This window comes from Pongo abelii, chromosome 4 (genome assembly GCF_028885655.2).
Source record: "Pongo abelii isolate AG06213 chromosome 4, NHGRI_mPonAbe1-v2.0_pri, whole genome shotgun sequence".
Classification (NCBI taxonomy): Eukaryota; Metazoa; Chordata; class Mammalia; order Primates; family Hominidae; genus Pongo; species Pongo abelii.
The window spans coordinates 135,707,106-135,731,586 of record NC_071989.2 but is presented as its reverse complement, the minus strand read 5'-3'; the positions used below and the strand labels follow the sequence as shown (position 1 = coordinate 135,731,586).

General features: G+C 40.1%; 1 protein-coding gene across 4 annotated transcripts in view; it reads right to left on the bottom strand.

The window, feature by feature from the left end:
- Positions 1 to 24,481, bottom strand: part of MEGF10 (multiple EGF like domains 10) — a 244,996-nt gene that overhangs the window by 67,123 nt on the left and 153,392 nt on the right. The gene's annotated exons all lie outside the window — the stretch shown is intronic.

Genomic DNA, 24,481 nt, shown 5'->3' with positions numbered 1-24,481 from the left:
GTGAAAGATTTTAAGAACGGAGAGCACAGATTTGCCTCCTCCTACGTGTGTGGAAGGAGCTGACGATGAGAGGCAGACAGATGGAGCAGGAAAAATGGCAACAGTCCAGATGACCATCACAGGCAGTAACTGTGAAAAGGGAGAGGGGACACAGAGTCAGAGGTACTGGGGAGTGGACTGAGCCTGCTACAGGTCTGGGCCAGAGTCCTGAGTTCTCTAAGAAGTAAACTATTGATCTGCTTTTAAGATATCAGTCAATGGTGGCTCACGCCTGTAATCCCAGCACTTTGGGAAGCCGAGACGGGTGGATCACGAGGTCAGGAGATCGAGACCATCCTGGCTAACATGGTGAAACCCCGTCTCTACTAAAAATACAGAAAATTGGCCGAGCGTGGTGGCGGGCGCCTGTAGTCCCAGCTACTCAGGAGGCTGAGGCAGAAGAATGGCGTGAACCCGGGAGGCGGAGCTTGCAGTGAGCTAAGATTGCACCACTGCACTCCAGCCTGGGGGACAGAGCAAGACTCCGTCTCAAAAAAAAAAAAAAAAAAGATATCAGTCAATATCAGTCAAAAAATCTGTGATTGGAAGGTAATCTGAATTACTGACCAAAAAAAAAAGGGCAGAAAAAATGGACAAATATGCTTAAATATATTGACATATTTAAAAAATAAGACAAGCCTGAAGCTGAAGAATGCAAATTAAATGAAAAGATACTAGGCAAACAAAACTAGGCAAAAGACAAAGGAAGAAAATAGCATTTGAGAGATAAAGTGCAGTTCCAAAGAAAAGAAAGAGCGGCTGCAATACAAAAATCAGTGAGTAGAAAAGGGGAGCAGGGAAGGAAAAAAACTTCAATTCCAAACATTCTAAAAAATTAAAGAGGGTGATGATAAACAAAATCTACTCTTAATATGTATTGCTGAACCAGCAGTATATTTATTAGATGCTATAAAAATCACTTGAAGAAGAAGCACCCTGCCTAGAGCTCTTAAAATAAACTGCTTTTACGATTTAAAAAAGTTTCATTTCATAAAAATTTTGTAACTTCAACAGATCTGGAATAAATTGTTCAAAAGAAAAAACTCTAGGTACACAGCAAACAACTCATCAGAAGTACTGAATCCATCTTCCAATATTAGAATCTACCTTGGATTTCATAATATCAAAAGGTTTAAATGAATAATTCTGTTTTTAATCAGTATGACTTTGGTCTCATTAGTACTTTAATAAACACACTTTAATACAATTAAAAACAATGAGAGAGAATTATTGAACCTAAAGCAGATCAAGAAAGCAATTACCTAAGAACTCACAATCTTCTTTCACAAAATAAGATTAGGTGGTAGTTCCAAAATGAGACTGAAGCCTAATTGTTATTCATATGAGTTGTTTCTTTTATTGACTATGGATATGGACAATGAGTCTTTTTTCCACTGTAATTCTTTTAATCTAGGATCTTAAAGGAAAAAAATCTTTAAGAAAATTACATGGTATGTTCCTTTTGATCTTCTCAGCTACCCCAGGTAGAGAAGACTCCGTCCTGTTTTGAAGGGCCTCCAAAATAAATTACACAGGCCTTTGTAACTTGTTACTTGATTCATCAATCCTAAAGAGTAAGAAAAATCATTCCATATGAGCCAAATCCATTATCATTGAATCCTTTTTTTCTCCTTACTGTTTCACAGTATAGTAAACCAGTTCACCACTCTCCTCTATATTAAAAATGACCTTATTCCCAAACGTAAATGCAGCTTGGCCTGCTCTTCTCTAAATACTACAACTCCAATACTTTTCCTTAGTTTCAAAAGGTTTATTCAATTTCATTTATCCTTTTCCTGAATGCTCTCCAAAGTTTCCGTGTCCCTCTTAACTTCTAGGAACCTCAGATATTGAATTAAATATCTGTCAACTCCTTATGTTCAGTAGAGAATTAGTTGACTGACAAAAAAGAAATTTTACGTAATAAAAATTACTTTGATAAAAACAACAAGATCATGTCAAAAGCACTTTAAAAAATCATAGTGGGTTATTACAGAATTTTCCCCCATGTGACACTGTGTTCAGGGTGGCCCCAAGCACATACACTTTACAGAACATGTTTTATATAACAAGAGAGTGGTAGGGAGAAGTAGAGGAACTGAGGGGACAGAACTGATTTCTCCTCTTCTTCACAACCCTGTTCTACACCTCATTCAATAACTTATCTCCCAGTGAGGCAGTCAGGCAGACACCAGCTCTGTTTTCTTAGGATTAGAACAAAAAAAAAGAACAAAAACAACTTTGAAGATATCTTATCATAATACAAGTGAGTTTATAGCAGAAACTGATAACTATCAGCATATAAAAATGGGTTTCAGGCTTTTCCAGAAATATTATCATGCTGACATGGTTAATTTCCTGGCTATATCCAAGCACGATGACATGTTTTCAAGTGACAGCTTCCCCACTTCGGGCTATATTTTCCTAAAATGCCACTAATACATGGACCTCACAATGTGAATACCGTACATCAACATGGTCTATTCAGGAAAAAAATCCACATACAGATGTTTACAGACAAACAGGAATTAGAACAAGTAGGACACACAAACCTGGGTTGAATTCAGACATTACCGTGACTTCCTTTCCTTTCTTCATTTGTCATATTTAACCACTTCAACGCATCCATTTTTAAATGTATCCCAGTGAGTTACACAGTCTACAGCACATAAGCCAGCTCTCATCCCTGATAACTACAAAGGTACACTGACTTTGTCTAGACTGGAGGCAGAATTCATTCCTTATGTTTAGTGCAGAATTTGACCAGCTATCCTGAATTCAAGTACCATGTTTGGAGAGACAGCTCGCAGAGAGTCTGAATTCAAACTATCTGACATCTTTTCCTTAACACCTCACTCTAATCTCACAGGGCAAGAGTTTCTTTCACTCCACAAGAGAAAGTGACTAGTTGGCTATTCCCACTAACAACTTAGAAAATATATAGTTAACATGAAAATAGCTTGAGTATCCTACTTTTTAAAAAAGAGGTAAAGGAACAAAATTTTATTTCAGATTAAATGGAAAGTGACCTAAATGCTAGTGAGCAAGTGCCGACTCATTTTCAGCCTCTGGTTTCAGTTCTAACTGTGCTAACCGCCAGAAATGGGCTCTCAGATGCAAGATGCCAGATTCATGCAGATATTTCATGGAATGGCTTAATGAGAGTCTCAGACAGGCACAGACAGCTTGCTCTAATAAGCTCTCATAATAAGTTGGAAGTTTAAACTGCTGGGTACTACTTGGATTACATAAAATCCAAGCTCCAATCCTTAAGTGAAAACTAGTAGAGAACTGGATCTTCTCAAGACAATAGACTCACATTGGAACCCTTATGGCTATAACTTCCAATACCCCAGTAACCCCAGGTTACATTCATGGGCTAGGTACTGAAGTACATTCAAATGATATTTTTTAAGTACCTGTCATGTGTCAGACATGGTGCTAGACTGGAATTCAAAGGAAAATAAAGAGCACAGGCTTCTAGCAGTCTTCCATTTAATGACAGAGACATCAAGTCTGAAGCAATACAATACTGAATAATAAGTAATAAGGTCAGGGGATGGATAAGTTACAATGGAAAACATAAGGAGATGGTACTTAACCAACCAGTGTTGGTGCATCAGAAAAGGCTTCCCAGCTAAACTGATGCCTAAACTGAGACCAAAAGTCAGGGTGTGCCACATTTAGGTACAGGGTAGAGGACTGTTAAGTAGGAAGTCTGGGTGTGAGGGGTGCAGGGGCTGCAGGGAATGATAAATGCAACAGCCAAAAGCTTATGAACACGAACTTGATTCTCTCTGCTATTGTACTATGGCCATTATCATTTTCACAGCTCTGTACACAACAAAAAGAAGTAGAAATAACTATGGAGAGATAGTAGACCTGTCCTCTCACTCCCTCAGTACTCCCCAGCCTTCCAAATGCAGCTCAGGAAGCTCTGTCCTTAGGCACACTTTTGAGAACCGATCTAAGATGTTCTCTGAAAATGACATTATCTATTTTCCATGTCATTCACTTTGAACTCAGATGATAATTTTTCTTTATTTTACTTTTTGTAGAGATGGGGTCTCACTATGTTGCCCAGGCTGATCTTGAACTCCAGGCCTCAAGAGATCCTCCAGCCTTGGCCTCCCAAAGTTCTAGGATTACAGGTGTGAGCCACTGTGCCCAGCAACTAGTTCATAATCTTTATATTTGCTTGCCTTGTTTTGTAATTTCCAAATGAAATGGAATTTCATAGATGTTAGGATGCAATGACACTCTTTCTTCATTTCAGCAGAGTCAACAGAAGGTTTTGTACAATCATGAATGACAGTCATCTGTTTGACAATGATGATTAGATGCATTCTGATTTCAGAGGTGAAAATCTGTGCACCCTGAGTCATAACAATAATAATGTTGAGACTGATACTTACAGTGATAATGGTAGCCTCTCCCTTTGTGTGGAAACCAGCACTGTTTTTTTTTTTTTTTTTTTTTTTTTTCAGACAGGGTCTCACTCTGTCACCCAGGCTGGAGTGCAGTGGTGCGATCTTGGCTCACTGCAGCCTTAACTTTCCCTGGGCTCAAGTGATCCTCCCATCTGAGTAGCTGGGACTATAGATGCATGCCGCCACGACCGGCTAATTTTTTGTATTTTTGGTAGAGATGGGGTTTCATCATGTTGCCCAGGCTGGTCTTGAACTCCTGAGCTCAAGCTATCTGCACACCTTGGCATCCCAAAGTGCTAGGATTACAAGAATGAGCTGCTGCACCCAGCTAGAAACCGGCACTCTTATATAGTACTACAGGACAGTAAATTACCACATCCTTATTAGAAATTACTCTGGCAAAGTCTAATAAAGCCCCTTTACCATAAATTCTTCTTTTGGGAGTTTTTCCCAAAGAAATAAGCATGTATGTGTGTGTGAGTGTGTGTGTGTGTGTGTGTGTGCCCGTATGTGTGTGTATGTATGTATATATACACATAAAGACAATAACCATTCATAAAAGATAAATAGCTAACTCATTAATAATACCTTAGCATGCCCACAGACACTGTTCCAAGCACTTGCAATAGATTAACTCTCATAGTGACCCTATGAAATAGGTGCTATTGTTGTCCCTATTATGTAGATGAAGAAATTGAGATCCAGTTGACTTGCTCAAAGTTACACAGGTAGCAAGGGGTGAAGCACAGACCTCCTGCCTCCAGAGTCCATGTTCTAAACCACTATATTTCACTCTCTCCAAAGCTATAAGGACATTTATCCTAGCACTGATTATAACAATAAATTGAAAACAACCTAGTTTTCCAGGAAAAGGCAGCTGGTGAAAAAATTTTGGTACAGTCATACAATGGAATACTATCCATTAATTAAATGATTTTTATAGAAGATGATTTTATGAAGTGGAACAATATTTATGATATCATAATTATAAAAAGTAGATTTAAAAAAGGCCAGGCACAGTGGCTTATGCCTGTGATCCCAGCACTTTGTGAAGCTGAGACAAGAGTATCATTTATGGTCAGGAGTTAGAGTCCAGCCTGGAAAACACAGCAAGACCCCACCTCTACAAAAATATACAAAAATTAGCCCAGCGTGGTGGCTTGCACTGGTAGTCTCAGCTACTCAGGAGGCTAAGGTGGCAGGACCACTTGAGCCCAGGAGGTTGAGGCTGCAGTGAGTCGTGATTGCTCTGCTGAACTCCAACCTGGATGACAGAGTGGGATTCTGTCTCAAAAACACACACACACACACACACACACACACACACACACACACACAAAACAATGTACCTTATAATCCAATTTTAGCAATATATCAGAATGAACCTGATGAAACTGTCATTAATTTAGGTAAGGATGCAGCAACTGCATATAGTTGAAACTACTATCTGGGGAAAAGAGGGAAAAGGGTTAAAATGAGAAAGAGAGACAGAGCTACAGTGAAATGGCATCAGTGGGTATCTCTGGATCTTGAGATTATGCATGATTATTCCTTTATTCATTTGGTTTAACCAGGTTTTCTAAATGTTTTACAGTAAATGTGTATCCTTTTGGCAGTAAAAGAAAATCAAGCAGTAAGGTTTTTTAAATGGTTCTATCTGCTGGGCATTTACGTCATGCCAGGTTCAGTGTTTTATGCTTTACATATCTCTTTCTTTTTGAAAAGGAAGTATATGTGTGGGTTTGTTATGCAGGTAAACTTGTGTCATGGGGGTTTGTCATACAGATTATTTCATCAACCAAGAACTAAGCCTAGTACCTAATAGTTATTTTTTTCTGATCCTCTCCCTCCTCCCACCCTCCACTTGCCAATAGGCCCCAGTGTCTGTTGTTCCTCTTTATGTGTCCATGTGTTCCCAATATTTAGCTCCCACTTATAAACGAGAACATGCAGTATTTTGTTTTCTGTTCCTGCGTTAGTATGCTAAGGATAATGGCCTCCAGCTCCATCCATGTCCCTGCAAAGAACATGATCTCCTTCTCTTATATGGCTGCACAGTATTCCACGGTGTATTTGTAGCACCTTTTCTTTATCCAATCTGCCATTGATGGCCATTTAGGTTGATTCCATGTCTTTGCTATTGTGAACAGGGCTGCGATGAACATGTATTCATTGACGTGCATGTATCTTTATGTTGGAACAATTTATATTCCTCTGGATATATACCCAATAATGGGATTCCTGGGTCGAATGGTAGTTCTGTTCAGCTCTTTGAGGAATCGCCACACTGTTTTCCACAATAATTGAACTAATTTACACTGCAACCAACAGGGTATTCCCTTTTCCCCACAACCTCGCCAGCATCTGTTATTTTTTGACTTTTTAATAGTAACAATTCTGACTGGATTACAGCTATTTCTAGTCCTCATGACAATTATGACAAGCACATAGACGATATTTAGGATTAGAACATTTAGGTAAAATGTCCCAAAACTAGTCAGTGGTGGCATCAGTACTCAAACCCAAGGCTTTCTGCATACAAAGGGTCAAGGGCTTTACATGAGGCCATTCTGCTCCTGAAGTGCTGAAATGATATGTTTCGGTTAAGTATAATATTCCACCATTATATTTCTCATCTAATATGAAACCAGCACTCTTTCTAAGGCAGAGCAACAAATGATTAATGATTCACTGAGTAAGGCTTTGGGGGTCAGCCAATTACTCAGTATTTAAGGACACTGAGAAAGAAATTACCTCAGTAGTGAGAACATAAGACATTTCTCAAAGAAAAAATAAAATTGGCCATGGGCGGTGGCTCATGCCTGCAGTCCCAGCACTTCGGGAGGCTGAGGTGGGTGGATCACAAGGTCAGGAGATCGAGACCATTCTGGCTAACACAGTGAAACTCCATCTCTACTAAAAATACAAAAAATTAGCCGGGCGTGGTGGCGGGTGCCTGTAGTCCCAGCTACTTGGGAGGCTGAGGCAGGAGAATGGTGTGAACTCAGGAGGCGGAGTTTGCAGTGAGCTGAGATCGCACCACTGCACTCCAGCCTGGGCGACAGAGCCAGACTCTGTCTCAAAAAATAAATAAATAAATAAATAAATAAATAAATAAATAAATAAAAAGAAAAAAGAAAATTAAGGAGATAGCCAGATTTGAAGAGCTTCTAGAAGTTGATAATAATTCTATGTAGGCTGGGCATGGTGGCTTATGCTTGTAATTCCAGCACTTTGGGAGGCTGAGGTGGGTGGATTGCTTGAGCTCAAGAGTTAGAGACCAGCCTGGGTAACGTGGCAAAATCCCGTCTCTACAAAAGATGCAAAAGGGAGCTGGATGTGGTGGCATGCACCTGTAGTCCCAGCTACTCAGGAGGCTGAGGAGGAAGGATTGCTTGAGTCCAGGAGGTCGAGGCTGCAGTGAACTGAGATGGTGCCGCTGCTCTCCAGCCTGGGTGACAGAGTGAGATCCTGTCTCAAAGTAATAATAATGATAATTCTATACAAACAAAAAAGCTAGAAAGCTTTCTATGAACATAGTATCAATGTCATTAGCTTTAAGAGTATATGGATCTGAAAATTAGGCCCATGTAGTACCTGGCACATGGCTGGCACTCAGAAAATATCTGGTGAATAAATGAGAGTGATTGTGAGTGTAGAGCGCTATAACTTTCACAAGCAGAGAAACCCAGAAAATCATCATCAAAATTCTAGGTACATTCTTCTCTCCTAACCTGTCTCAAACCCTCAGCCCAATTTTCCATGCAAACGACATGAAACAGAGAGTGGAGGGGGAGGCTTTCTAAGATACATTGAGTTTCTAACATGTGCCAGGCATTATTACATTATGAGGGACATTATGCAGCTATTTTATTTAAACCTCACAATAACTCAATGAGTTAGGTATAATTATTCCAATATTTCCATTTGCAAAATGAACTCAGATGGCAATTTGTTCAAAGCCACTTGGCGTTTGAGTGGCAAAAGGAAGGGTTCAACCCAAATCCATCAATGCAATGTCTCCAAAGCTGCAATCATCCCTTATACCATGCTGACCACCCCAAAGAAGTGATGGTCATCAATTACAAAACCAGAATCAGTGCAGATTAACTGCTTCTGCCTGGTTTTCAAAGGGGGAACATTCTAGAACAAATGTCTCACAACTGTGTATCTGAGAAATAATAGTTGTTTGCTTAAAATGACAGTTCCCAGGCTTCAAGATGTAGCAGCAGGTTCATTAGAATAGTTTTGATAAGGAATATCCTATCATGTCCATAATCACACAGGTACTGACAAAAAAACAAGGCATTAGAAAAAGTCTTTGAACACATGGAGATAATCTAGTAAATCTCTTGTTTTCATGTAGACAAAGGACAAGAAAGGGGGCACGATTAGAGATAAACAGAAATGTTAAATGGAGAGGTGCTCTGGAGGAAGCAATAAGGGTACATTAATACATTGTCTCATCCAAAGGACTCCATCAGCAACCAACCAAGCAATTGATAAAAATATATGAACTCATTTTGCCCTTTAAGAAAGAAGTGATGTTTACCATCATGTTCACCTTGTTACAAAATTCCTCAATCACTAGCTGGCTGAAGGAGGGACTGTAGCCTCTTTACATTGCCTAGACCTGGGCCCTAGCTGGCCCATGGCCAATTCATTGCTATGGAACCTTGGGGTAGTCCCCAACCTTTATTTTTTGTAAAATGAAGATAGTGGAACACACTAATTACACAAAAAGTACTTTTTGTTATATGCGACACTGCACAGATCTAGTAACAGCAGAAATTCCCTGATTTGCACATTGGGATGTCCCAGCCCAGCAAAAAGAATGCCCTAGACAAACATCCTCCAACTGTGTATGAAGCTGCACTAACATATCTGACCTTGGTTTGTATTATTTGTTTGTCTTGCATGAATCATTCATGCCAGAAAGGACAACTTAGTTCTCACAATGTAAAATTTCAAAAACAAAATTGCCCAGTAACTCTATAAAGAAAAAAACAAGGCTTGGACCTTTTATTCATTTTTACAAAGACAACTGGAGTGAGTTCAGGCCTGAAAGGAAACCCAGAACTACTTTACATTTAGTCTTCTTCATTGCCAATTAAAAACTGGAGTTTAGACATTTCCTACTTGCTGGTGACTGTATGTCCAGAAGTGTAGGCTTGTATATGGGGTCCAGAAATATAAAAGGAGAAATAAACAAAAACATGACTTTCTTAGTAATCCCCACTTTAGCATAAAAAGATGTCATAAATAAAATCTGGAGAGCATTGCCAAATTGAGAGGCGCCAAATAATCTCACTGCTTTGATTTTTCTTCAGTTTATCTATGCCTATGGTTCACCAACTAAGACAACAGATACAACCTTGAAATGCATTTTGAACTGTAAGATGCTTATTAAAGGAACTGATTCTAAATGACAGATAGCAACAGAAATGCCCAGTTCTGTGTACCTGTACTAGGTGTAAACAAACCCTAGATGAACTGAGCAGCTCAGGTGTTTTTTATTGTTTCTTTTGTTTGTTTGTTTTTAGAGACAGTGTCTCACTGTGCTACCTAGACTGGAGTGCAGTGACACAAACGTAGCTCACTGTAACCTCTAACTCCTGGGCTTGATCGATCCTCCCACCTCAGCCTCTAGAGTAGCTGGAACTACAAGCACATGCTACCATGCCCAGATGATTTTTTAAAAATATTTTGTAGAAGCAAGGTCTCACTATGATGCCCAGGCTGGTCTTGAACTCCTGGCCTCAAGCAGTGCTCCTGCCTGGGCCTCCCAAAGTGCAGGGATTATAGTCATAGCAACCACACACAGCCACATTGTTGTTGCTATTGTTGTTTTAAAGTCATAGTTTAATAGACTTGGGATCTAATTGTTGAATTATATAGGGGTCAAGAACTTTAAGATACATCTCTACCAGATACTTACAGTGGGATAACATATCAAATCTTAGAACTCGAGCTTATCATAGGGAAAGAGATGCCCGCTTATAATACATAACTAACCCCACTGGTGTTACTGTTTGCAATAACTAACACTACATGTGCCTTCAATATTATAAATGTCGGCCCGGCACAGTGGCTCATGCCTGTAATTCCAGCACGTTGGGAGGCCAAGTCGGGCCGATCACCTGAGGTCAGGAGTTCGAGACCAGCCTCGCCAACATGGCGAAACCCTATCTCTACTAAAAATACAAAAATTAGCCGGGCATGGTGGTGCATGCCTGTAATCCCAGCACTCAGGAGGCTGAGGCAGGAGAATCACTTGAGCCAAGATCACACCACTGCATTCCAGCCTAGGCAACAGAGTGAGACTCTGTTTCAAAAAAGAAAAAAATTATAAATATCAAGTATTTATTAGGATGCATCAAAATCAGTATACTGACTTGACAATATATATTTACATGAGGTTTGGCTATAATATTCCCCATGGACTTTAAACATAGGAAAATCCATGACTATGAGACAAATTAATAGAGAAGAAAATTTAATACTTTATAGTCTAAAACATAGGCAAAGTACAAATAAGTCACTTTCAAGAAAATATCTCTACAGAGTGCCTTTTAGAGGAGACCAAAATAATTTTCCACTGTCTCAAAGGATAGAAAAACATGGTTCTTCCTGAAACATACACCCTTTCTTCTTAAGCCTCAGTTCCCTGAGGGTCTTTTATCTCCCTGGGATTTCATTCCTTGCGCTTCAGGCTAACAAGGCTGTGGTGTGTCATTCCCTTTGTTAATGGTAGAAGAAAAGATCCTCATTCAAAACATCAAGCACTTTAAAAATAAAACAACTTCGTAAAGCTTTTCCATCCATGAAGAAGAACAATAAAAATGTATTTTCCAGATACTCTGAAAGCACTAAAACCTCATGTCCTTCACATGTCAAAAACCCCTCTGGAGAGCTGACAGAGTGCCAACGATCACCGTGGACAACCACCCAGTGCTGTTTATATTAATTTTATTCAGTGACTAAGAGAGAACCTTTATTCTTCTTTTAAAATGTTTGTTAAATGAACTGTCATTTTATAACTTCAGTGTAAGCTTATCTCAAATTATGAACCAGAAAAAGAGGTGTGAAATATTTATTCTCTATTGTGCTGAAGTGTAAATGTTGATGTGTCTCTATGACAACATATTGATGACCCTATTCACGATGCAGGAAAATCTCAAGGATATAACTTGTAGGCTAAAATTACATAATTTGGGAGGATTACATTCATTCACTGACGTCAAAAGAATAATAACAACCTCAGGAGCCCTTATAAGATGTCTTGCTATAAAAAGTCTTGTCATATTTTTATTCTGTTGATTATTATTCTTAAAAATTTGTTAAGCATCTTCTCTGGCTATGAAGTTCTATTTATTGAGCACTTACTACTTGCTCCTTACCAACACATGTACCATAGCTAAGATTTCCTTATCTACTGGAAAAGAGTAGCCCACAGTGAGATTTATCACAAAAGAATGTGCTAGGTGTTACAAGACATAGGGTTGCACACATTGCTGGGGAACATAGAGGACCTATGTCCCTGTACCTTTGGGCAGTGGAGAGAAAGGAGGGAGAGAGAAGGTTTCCCAGAGGAAGAAGGAATTGAGATGAATATTAAAGGATGAACATTCAGGACCACTGTTGTGAAAATGCTTATTATCTTCCTTCTGGATATGTGAGGATAAAGATAAAGGCTTTCAATGACTTCCCTAAAAGTCATTCTCAGAGTAAGAAAACTAGAATCCTTAATGCTAACTGTTTGGTCTGAAAGATTTAATATGGTTTTCTTGAGAAAAAAATTTAAACGATGGGACTATGAGAGACTACAAATAATGCTATAACAAAGCCTCATGTACCCACAGCAGAGACTTAACTGTTTATGAACATTGTATAACATTTGTTTCCTCATTGAATTCAAGAAATAAAACATGGGGGGAGGAGCCAAGATGGCCGAATAGGAACAGCTCTGGTCTACAGCTCCCAGCGTGAGCGATGCAGAAGACAGGTGATTTCTGCATTTCCATCTGAGGTACCGGGTTCATCTCACTAGGGAGTGCCAGAGAGTGGGCGCAGGTCAGTGGGTGCATGCACCGCGTGCAAGCCGAAGAAGGGCGAGGCATTGCCTCACTCGGGAAGTGCAAGGGGTCAGGGAGTTCCCTTTCCTAGTCAAAGAAAGGGGTGACAGACGGCACCTGGAAAATCAGGTCACTCCCACCCGAATACTGCGCTTTTCTGACGGGCTTAAAAAACGGCGCACCAGGAGATTGTATCCCGCACCTGGGTCAGAGGGTCCTATGCCCACGGAGTCTTGCTGATTGCTAGCACAGCAGTCTGAGATCAAACTGCAAGGCAGCAGCGAGGCTGAGGGAGGGGTGCCCGCCATTGCCCAGGCTTGCTTAGGTAAACAAAGCAGCTGGGAAGCTCGAACTGGGTGGAGCTCACCACAGCTCAAGGAGGCCTGCCTGCCTCTGTAGGCTCCACCTCTGGGGGCAGGGCACAGACAAACAAAAAGACAGCAGTAACCTCTGCAGACTTAAATGTCCCTGTCTGACAGCTTTGAAGAGAGCAGTGGTTCTCCCAGCACGCAGCTGGAGATCTGAAAACGGGCAGACTGCCTCCTTCCTCAAGTGGGTCTCTGACCCCTGACCCCTGAGCAGCCTAACTGGGAAGCACCCCCCAGCAGGGGCAGACTGACACCTCACACGGCCAGGTACTCCAACAGACCTGCAGCTGAGGGTCCTGTCTGTTAGAAGGAAAACTAACAAACAGAAAGGACATCCACACCAAAAACCCATCTGTACATCAGCATCATCAAAGACCAAAAGTAGATAAAACCACAAAGATGGGGAAAAAACAGAGCAGAAAAACTGGAAACTCTAAAAAGCAGAGTACCTCTCCTCCTCCAAAGGAACGCAGTTCCTCACCAGCAACAGATCAAAGCTGGACGGAGAATGACCTTGACGAGCTGAGAGAAGAAGGCTTCAGATGATCAAATTACTCCGAGCTACGGGAGAATATTCAAACCAAAGGCAAAGAAGTTGAAAACTTTGAAAAAAATTTAGAAGAATGTATAACTAGAATAACCAATACAGAGAAGTGCTTGAAGGAGCTGATGGAGCTGAAAACCAAGGCTCGAGAACTACGTGAAGAATGCAGAAGCCTCAGGAGCCGATGCGATCAAATGGAAGAAACAATATCAGCGATGGAAGATGAAATGAATGAAATGAAGTGAGAAGGGAAGTTTAGAGAAAAAAGAATAAAAAGAAACCAGCAAAGCCTCCAAGAAATATGGGACTATGTGAAAAGACCAAATCTACGTCTGATTGGTGTACCTGAAAGTGACGGGGAGAATGGAAACAAGTTGAAAAACACACTGCAGGATATTATCCAGGAGAACTTCCCCAATCTAGCAAGGCAGGCCAACATTCAGATTCAGGAAATACAGAGAACGCCACAAAGATACTCCTCGAGAAGAGCAACTCCAAGACACATAATTGTCAGATTCACCAAAGTTGAAATGAAGGAAAAAATGTTAAGGGCAGCCAGAGAGAAAGGTCGGGTTACCCTCAAAGGGAAGCCCATCAGACTAACAGCGGATCTCTCAGCAGAAACTCTACAAGCCAGAAGAGAGTGGGGGCCAATATTCAACATTCTTAAAGGAAAGAATTTTCAACCCAGAATTTCATACCCAGCCAAACTAAGCTTCATAAGTGAAGGAGAAATAAAATACTTTACAGACAAGCAAATGCTGAGAGATTTTGTCACCACCAGGCCTGCCCTAAAAGGGCTCCTGAAGGAAGTGCTAAACATGGAAAGGCACAACCGGTACCAGCCGCTGCAAAATCATGCCAAAATGTAAAGACCATCGAGACTAGGAAGAGACTGCATCAACTAACGAGCAAAATAACCAGCTAACATCATAATGACAGGATCAAATTCACACATAACGATATTAACTTTAAATGTAAATGGACTAAATGCTCCAATTAAAAGACACAGACTGGCAAATTGGATAAAGAGTCAAGACCCATCAGTGTGCTGTATTCAGGAAACCCATCTCACGTGCAGAGACACACATAGGCTCAAAATAAAAGGATGGAGGAAGATCTACCAAGCAAATGGAAAACAAAAAAAGGCAGGGGTTGCAATCCTAGTCTCTGATAAAGCAGACTTTAAACCAACAAAGATCAAAAGAGACAAAGAAGGCCATTACATAATGGTAAAGGGATCAATTCAACAAGAAGAGCTAACTATCCTAAATACATATGCACCCAATACAGGAGCACCCAGATTCATAAAGCAAGTCCTGAGTGACCTACAAAGAGACTTAGACTCCCACACATTAATAATGGGAGACTTTAACACCCCACTGTCAACATTAGACAGATCAACGAGACAGAAAGTCAACAAGGATACATAGGAATTGAACTCAGCTCTGCACCAAGCAGACCTAATAGACATCTACAGAACTCTCCACCCCAAATCAACAGAATATACATTTTTTTCAGCACCACACCACACCTATTCCAAAATTGACCACATACTTGGAAGTAAAGCTCTCCTCAGTAAATGTAAAAGAACAGAAATTATAACAAACTTCTCTCAGATCACAGTGCAATCAAGCTAGAACTCAGGATTAAGAATCTCACTCAAAACCGCTCATCTACATGGAAACTGAACAACATGCTCCTGAATGACTACTGGGTACATAACAAAATGAAGGCAGAAATAAAGATGTTCTTTGAAACCAACGAGAACCAAGACACAACATACCAGAATCTCTGGGATGCATTCAAAGCAGTGTGTAGAGGGAAATTTATAGCACTAAATGCCCACAAGAGAAAGCAGGAAAGATCCAAAATTGACACCCTAACATCACAATTAAAAGAACTAGAAAAGCAAGAGCAAACACATTCAAAAGCTAGCAGAAGGCAAGAAATAACTAAAATCAGAGCAGAACTGAAGGAAATAGAGACACAAAAAACCCTTCAAAAAATTAATGAATCCAGGAGCTGGTTTTTTGAAAGGATCAACAAAATTGATAGACCGCTAGCAAGATTAATAAAGAAAAAAAGAGAGAAGAATCAAATAGATGCAATAAAAAATGATAAAGGGGATATCACCACCGATCCCACAGAAATACAAACTACCATCAGAGAATACTACAAACACCTCTACGCAAATAAACTAGAAAATCTAGAAGAAATGGATAAATTCCTTGACACATACACTCTCCCAAGACTGAACCAGGAAGAAGTTGAATCTCTGAATAGACCAATAACAGGAGCTGAAATTGTGGCAATAATCAATAGCTTACCAACCAAAAAAAGTCCAGGACCAGATGGATTCCCAGCCGAATTCTACCAGAGGTACAAGGAGGAACTGGTACCATTCCTTCTGAAACTATTCCAATCAATAGAAAAAGAGGGAATCCTCCCTAACTCATTTTATGAGGCCAGCATCATCCTGATACCAAAGCCTGGCAGAGACACAACCAAAAAAGAGAATTTTAGACCAATATCCTTGATGAACATTGATGCAAAAATCCTCAATAAAATACTGGCAAACCAAATCCAGCAGCACATCAAAAAGCTTATCCACCATGATCAAGTGGGCTTCATCCCTGGGATGCAAGGCTGGTTCAATATATGCAAATCAATAAATGTAATCCAGCATATAAACAGAACCAAAGACAAAAACCACATGATTATCTCAATAGATGCAGAAAAGGCCTTCGACAAAATTCAACAACCCTTCATGCTAAAAACTCTTAATAAATTAGGTATTGATGGGATGTATCTCAAAATAATAAGAGCTATCTATGACAAACCCACAGCCAATATCATACTGAATGGGCAAAAACTGGAAGCATTCCCTTTGAAAACTGGCACAAGACAGGGATGCTCTTTCTCACCACTCCTATTCAACATAGTGTTGGAAGTTCTGGCCAGGGCAATTAGGCAGGAGAAGGAAATAAAGGGTATTCAATTAGGAAAAGAGGAAGTCAAATTAGCCCTGTTTGCAGACGACGTGATTGTATATCTAGAAAACCCTATCGTCTCAGCCCAAAATCTCCTTAAGCTGATAAGCAACTTCAGCAAAGTCTCAGGATACAAAATCAATGTACAAAAATCACAAGCATTCTTATACACCAACAACAGACAGAGAGCCAAATCATGAGTGAACTCCCATTCACAATTGCTTCAAAGAGAATAAAATACCTAGGAATCCAACTTACAAGGGACGAGAAGGACCTCTTCAAGGAGAACTACAAACCACTGCTCAAGGAAATAAAAGAGGATACAAACAAATGGAAGAACATTCCATGCCCATGGGTAGGAAGAATCAATATCGTGAAAATGGCCATACTGCCCAAGGTAATTTACAGATTCAATGCCATCCCCATCAAGCTACCAATGACTTTCTTCACAGAACTGGAAAAAACTACTTCAAAGTTCATATGGAACCAAAAAAGAGCCTGCATTGCCAAGTCAATCCTAAGCCAAAAGAACAAAGCTGGAGGCATCACACTACCTGACTTCAAACTATACTACAAGGCTACAGTAACCAAAACAGCATGGTACTGGTACCAAAACAGAGATATAGACCAATGGAACAGAACACAGCCCTCAGAAATAACGCTGCATATCTACAACTATCTGATCTTTGACAAACCTGAGAAAAACAAGCAATGGGGAAAGGATTCCCTATTTAATAAATGGTGCTGGGAAAACTGGCTAGCCATATGGAGAAAGCTGAAACTGGATCCCTTCCTTACACCTTATACAAAAATCAATTCAAGATGGATTAAAGACTTAAACGTTAGACCTAAAACCATAAAAACCCTAGAAGAAAACCTAGGCAATACCATTCAGGACATAGGCATGGGCAAGGACTTCATGTCTAAAACACCAAAAGCAATGGCAACAAAAGCCAAAATTGACAAATGGGATCTAATTAAACTAAAGAGCTTCTGCACAGCAAAAGAAACTACCATCAGAATGAACAGGCAACCTACAAAATGGGAGAAAATTTTCGCAACCTACTCATCTGACAAAGGGCTAATATCCAGGATCTACAATGAACTCAAACAAATTTACAAGAAAAAAACAACCCCATCAAAAAGTGGGCAAAGGACATGAACAGACACTTCTCAAAAGAAGATATTTATGCAGCCAAAAAACACATGAAAAAATGCTCACCATCACTGGCCATCAGAGAAATGCAAATCAAAACCACAATGAGATACCATCTCACACCAGTTAGAATGGCAATCATTAAAAAGTCAGGAAACAACAGGTGCTGGAGAGGATGTGGAGAAATAGGAACACTTTTACACTATTGGTGGGACTGTAAACTAGTTCAACCATTGTGGAAGTCAGTGTGGCGATTCCTCAGGGATCTAGAACTAGAAATTCCATTTGACCCAGCCATCCCATTACTGGGTATATACCCAAAGGACTATAAATCATGCTGCTATAAAGACACATGCACACGTATGTTTATTGTGGCATTATTCACAATAGCAAAGACTTGGAACCAACCCAAATGTCCAACAATGATAGACTGGATTAAGAAAATGTGGCACATATACACCATGGAATACTATGCAGCCATAAAAAATGATGAGTTCATGTCCTTTGTAGGGACATGGATGAAATTGGAAATCATCATTCTCAGTAAACTATTGCAAGAACAAAAAACCAAACACCGTATATTCTCACTCATAGGTGGGAATTGAACAATGAGAACACATGGACACAGGAAGGGGATCATCACACTCTGGGGACTGTTGTGGGGTGGGGGGAGGGGGGAGGGATAGCATTGGGAGATATACCTAATGCTAGATGACGAGTTAGTGGGTGCAGCGCACCAGCATGGCACATGTATACATATTTAACTAACCTGCACATTGCGCATATGTACCCTAAAACCTAAAGTATAATAATAATAAATTAATTAATTAAAATAAATAAATAAATAAAACACAGCAGGTAAAGTCCTATTTGACTCTTTGTGCCTGGTCCCCAGCTCTTTCCCTACCCTTTTCCCAAAGGTAAATGCTGTGATAGTTTTAATATATGTTCTTCTGGTCTGTGGGTGTGTTGGGGGGTGTATTTAGAAATAAGATATAGAATTATTTTACATACGTATTAGCTTTATATAAAATGTTCATGTTGCTGTGAATCTTTTGTTTTCACCCAATATTATGATATTGAGATTTACTTTTTATTTTTACTTATTTATGTATTTATCTCACTCTGTCTCCGAGGCTGGAGTGCAGTGGCGTGAGCCTAGCTCACTGCAGCCTTGAACTCCTCGGCTCAAGTAATACCCCCACCTCAGCCTCCTTGGTAGCTAGGACTATAAGCTGATTAATAATGATACACCTGCTAATATAATGGAATGCTATATACAAGTTTATAGTAATGGAGTTCATTATTATACTATAAACTGCTATGTAACATTTCACTATATTAACAGCCTCCAAAAAATTTACTTTTTCCCATATACACAGATATTTTTAGTTGTTTCCAAATTTTCACTGTTAAAAAGATGCAAATAATATATCTCCTAATACATGTTTCCCCAAAATATATAAACAAATTATAAAGAAGTAGAAATAAAATTGCTGGGTTACATGGTCCACACATTAAAATTCTACTCTAGACATAGTCAAATTGATCTCTAAAGTTACTCTTGACAATTTACCTTCATGGAAGTGATATGTGGAAGCTTCCTTTCACATCCTTGGCAACACTTAACTTTTTAACCATTGCCAGACTTCTTAACCATTGCCAATCTGATGGTGAGAAATGACATCTTGTTTCTTTATTATGTACTTTCCTGTTATTACAAAGATTAGCATATTGTCATGTTCATTGTTCAATCAGGTTTCTCGCCTCTGAATTATCTTATCCTACCCTTTGCCTATTTTAAAGTTCAGAGGTTCTTTTACTTATTGATTTGTGAGGGTTCTTTACATATTTTATATAATAATCATTTGTCTGTTTACTTATGTTGCAAAAATATTTTCCTAATCTCTCACTTCTCCTTTAACTTTGCTTATAGTATCTTCTGTCTTAAAAATCTTTTAAACTCTGATGTGGTCTAAATATTCTAAAAACTAATTTAAGGCATGGATAAATCTGCTTATATAATACTGATTTTATCACATAAGTTTCTTTTTTCTTAAAATGGCTGCTTTTCTTTAATGTATGAACAAAAATTTCCAATTATATACTAATATCAAGTTCAAATCAATTCCATTAAAATTTAGACTTTCTTTACAAGCTACCTACCTCCACCAGTTTTATGCAAAAATAGTGAGTAGTAAAACCATTTGGTTTTCACAGAACTTTAAGATGACACCATTTATTTATGGACCAAGAGCTATGTTGTTATAAACTCTACTATTTGTCCTAGTGGAATAGTCTATATAACTAGGACAAATATTATTGTTTTTTACTTCTGCCCTTCATGAGTTTTATCCATCTCAAGAACACTTAATTTTCTCCAGGCTATAGGCACAAATGTTTAAACTCATTAAAATTAACTAGGTTGTGTATGAATTTTAAAAATACTTTGATCAAAGAAGGAAAAAGAGTCATTAGCTTTTGGGGAGAAATTCTGACCTGGGGAAATTTTCAAGTGTTTTAAAAAGTTCTTTAACACACTCACAAACAATAAGATATCAGATATAGCCATGACAGATGCCAAATTATAAAAATAAACCAGAACAGGCTGGGTGCAGTGGCTCACGCCTGTAATCCCAATACTTTGGGAGGCCGAGGTGGGTGGATCATTTGAGGTCAGGAGTTTGAGACCAGCCTGGCCCACATGGTGAAACCCCGCCTCTACTAAAAATACAAAAATTAGCTGAGCGTGGTGGTGGGCTCCTGTAGTCTCAGCTACTCAGGAGGCTGAGGCAGGAGAATCACTTGAACCAAGGAGGTAGAGGTTGCAGTCAGTCGAGATCACACCACTGCACTCCAGCCTGGGTGACAGAGCGAGACTCTTGTCTCGAAAAAAAAAAAAAAAACAATAAAATAAACTAGAACACCTAGTTCCAGCCAATGGACAATGGACAGTATAATCCCCTGAGACAAGACACACATGGCTCTATTAGAATCGGGCAGTAGCCCAAGACAATAGGAGAGGGAAACAAGCAGGTCTACAGCACCATCTCGTACATAATCATCACTTCACTCTGAGCACAGCAGCCAGCAAGCACATTGGTACAGTCAGAAAATGGTTTGTATATGTTTCATGTATATGTTTATATGAAAGAAATTATAAAGATTTATGATCTAATATTTCTGTTCCCTGTACAAACATTCTTTTCAACCGGGCTGTTATTTCCTGCTATTTATTTAATTAAAGAGGAGTCTAAGAAGATTAATGAAATTCGACTCATCACTATGCGATTAGAAATAATTTGTAGTCTGCATTTCTTTGCCTAATTTCTTACTGTTCATTTGCAGTTTGTACGCATTTGTACACCATTTGGGTACAAATTTAACAACAAGTTCTATATCCTCACATAGAATTTCCACCTTGAGAAGTAATATGAGAAAGTTTAGACAGCAAAATTGTTAAATATTCTCCACTCAAACAAGGGCTGATTTTCAAACACCTTCCTCAGTCATGGGGCCACCGTTTCAGAAGTCACTCCTCCATCTCAGTAATAACCTTGATGTTTACACTATAATTTTTTCTCTCTTGAGGGTGAGGAACTCCCAGATACACATTTTCCTCAAAGTTCACAGAAACCACACCCAGTACATCTTGCCTGACTTCTATAATTTCATTGCAGCTACCAGTCTATGGCCAGGGGATCTTCTGCCAAGTCATCAAGAATGAATGTGTCAGCTGGGCGCGGTGGCTCACACCTGTAATCCCAGCACTTTGGGAGGCCGAGGCGGCGAATCATGAGGTCAGGAGTTCAAGACCAGACTGGCCAACATGGTGAAACCACGCCTCTACTAAAAATATAAAAAATTAGCTGGACGTGGTGACAGGCACCTGTAATCCCAGCTACTTGAGAGGCTGAGGCAGGAGAATCGCTTGAACCCAGGAGGCGGAGGTTGCAGTGAGCCAAGATTGCGCCACTGCACTCCAGCCTGGGTGACAGTGCGAGACTCCATCTCAAAAAAAAAAAAAAAAAAAAGAATGTGTCTACACTGCACGTAGCCAAGGTGCGTCCTGAAGCCACAGGAGCCTAAGCAACCTTAGGCCACTGAAGGAAGGACTTTGCATCATGCCCTCTCTGTTGAAGACCTTTGGTCCCTTCCTCCCTGGCTGCTCCAGATGCTTTGCCAATCTGTTTGTTTACATACTTCAGCTCCTCTATCAAACTAAGAGCCCCTGGAAAGAAGAGGCAGTGTCTTACTCATCTCTCATATCTCATTTTTATATCTGTCACCGCTCCTGGCACATTTATGCCTTCATTCCTTCCATCCACAAATACTTATTAAGCATAACTGAGTGCCCAGGACTGTGCTAGACATTCAGTGATAGCTAGACAGCAGGGATAAAACAGACAAAAACCCATGTTTTCATGGGGCTTACATCCTGGAGGGGAAGACAGACAAGAAAAAAAAAAAAAACAAGTTAACAAATCAAATATTTTTAGAAAGTTCCTATTTAAAAACGTTAAAAAGGAGATATGATACAGAGTAATAGGGTCATACTCTGCATATGGAGGTCAGAGATAGTGTCTGTATGGTGGTGGCACTTAGGCTGACTAACTGACCTACAGAAGCCAGCCATGTGGCCAGGCGTGGTGCCTCACACTCATAATTTCAGCACTTTGGAAAGAAGCTGAGGTGGGCAGATCTCTTGAGGTCAGGAGTTTGAGACCAGCCTGGCCAACATGGTGAAATCCCATCTCTACTAAAAATACAAAAATTAGCCAGGCATGGTGGTGGGCGCCTGTAATCCCAGCTACTCAGGAGGCTGAGAGACAAAAATCACTTGAACCCGGGAGGCAGAGGTTGCAGTGAGCTGAGATTGTGCCACTGCACTCCAGCCTGGGCAACACAGTGAGACTCCGTCTCAAAAAAAAAAAAAAAAAAAAAAGAAGAAGCTGGCCATATAAAGAACAAGGGAGACGAGTATTATTCTGAGCAGAGGAAATATCAAGTGCAAAGGCAAAAATAAAACTAGTGTGCTCCATAAATAAAGGGCAGAGGCTGAGCAGTGTGATATCCTGAAAGGCAGAAGAATGAGAAGGCATCAGGGAAACAGGAAGGAATAGATCATGCATGGCTGGATGGATTGTGCTCAGGGCTTCGGAGTGTATTCTAACCGTTAAGGGGAAATTCCAGCCAGTTTTGGGAAGGAGAGCAGCATGCTCTAAAGTACATTTTTACAAGATCACGCTAGTCTCACTCTGTCATAGATAATTGACTTGGGTGGCATCTGAGGAAGAAGCAGGGAGACCAGCAAGGAGACTACTGCGATCACCAGTTTAGAGAGAATGTGGCATGGACTGGAGTGGCAGCAGTAGAGATAATGAGAAGAGGTTGGATTGGGTTATATTTTGGAGTTGAACCAACAACATTTGCTGAAAAATGAATATTGCACCAAGTATCAGGAAAAAAAAAAAGAAAAATCAATGAATGATATGAAGTGGAGTTAAACAACATGACAGCCCAGTCTTATCTTTAAAGCCACTGCATGAACTCACTAGCACAAGTAATTTAAACATCATTAGTATTCTCACTATGCCAGAAGCAATATAAACTGGATATGATTTCATCTGGTAAGGACATCTGTGATCAGAGGTTGGAAATAATGCACCAAAAAAAAAAAAAACCAAAAACAAAATAAAACTTTACTAGGTCTTCTGTCTGGGGAATCTTGTGGCAAGCAACTGTGGACAAAGAGAGCCTCCATTTAAAGCAGGGTGTACGGGGCAGGGCGCAGTGGCCCATGCCTGTAATTCCCAACACTTTGGGAGGCTGAGGCAGGAGGATCTCTTGAGCCCCAGAGTAGGGACCTGCATGGGAGACATGGGGAGACCCTGCCTCTACAAAAAATACAAAAATTAGCTGGGTTTGGTGGTGTGTGCCTGTTGTCCCAGCTACTTGGGAGGCTGAGGTGGGAAGATGGCATGATCCCAGGAGGTCGAGGCTGCAGTGAGCTATGGTCACACCACTGCACTTCAACCTGTGTGACAGAGCAAGACCCAGTCTCAAAAATAAATCAGTAAATAAAGAAGGGTGTGGCCTGTGAGACAGGAAGAGATGTCACAAAGGGCTGCCCCATCCTCTTTTCAGTCAAAAGACTGGGCCATGTGTGAAGAAGTGTGGTGTAAGCTATGTTTGTCACACAAGGAATCATAAGTAGCATTTACTTGTCATTATATACTGCCATGCACAGCACTGGAGAATACCTGTTAAGTCTTCATTTAATCCCCACGAGCCTATGAGTATAATAGATATTCTTATCCTTGTTCAAAGCATGAGGAAAGGGAGGCACAGAAACATCACAGAAAGGAGAGCAGTTAGGGGGATAGCAATTCCATTCCAGGATGGGTGACAGAGGGTGGTGGTAGTAGTTCTTTGCCCCTCCTGAAAGTGGCAAAGAACAGTCCAAATTTTGGACTCCTTAGGAAAGGCAAAATCAGCAGTTTCTGTCTGTGACCTCTATCAAACTATTTGGATGGTCCATCAGTGAAACTACCTTTGGGACCATTCTGATGAACTGTTCAGAACCCAATCCTTCCCAGTTATCATCATCCTGACCCCAACACCAGTGAACCCAACTGATCTACTCTTATTCTTGCTGCTCCATCAACCTGATTTCGAAAGTAATTCTGACAGCACAACAGGCCTGTTAATGACTGCAGCGAGGACTGGGCTCCCAGCGTCTACTCTCCGCAGACAGCATCGATCCCACCATTGTTGCCAGTCAATAGATCTTTACAGTAGACTTTGCTAGGAAATATGTCAGCTTTTTGTGCCTTACGTTTCTGGCTCATAATATCCTTCAAATGGATTCCCCCA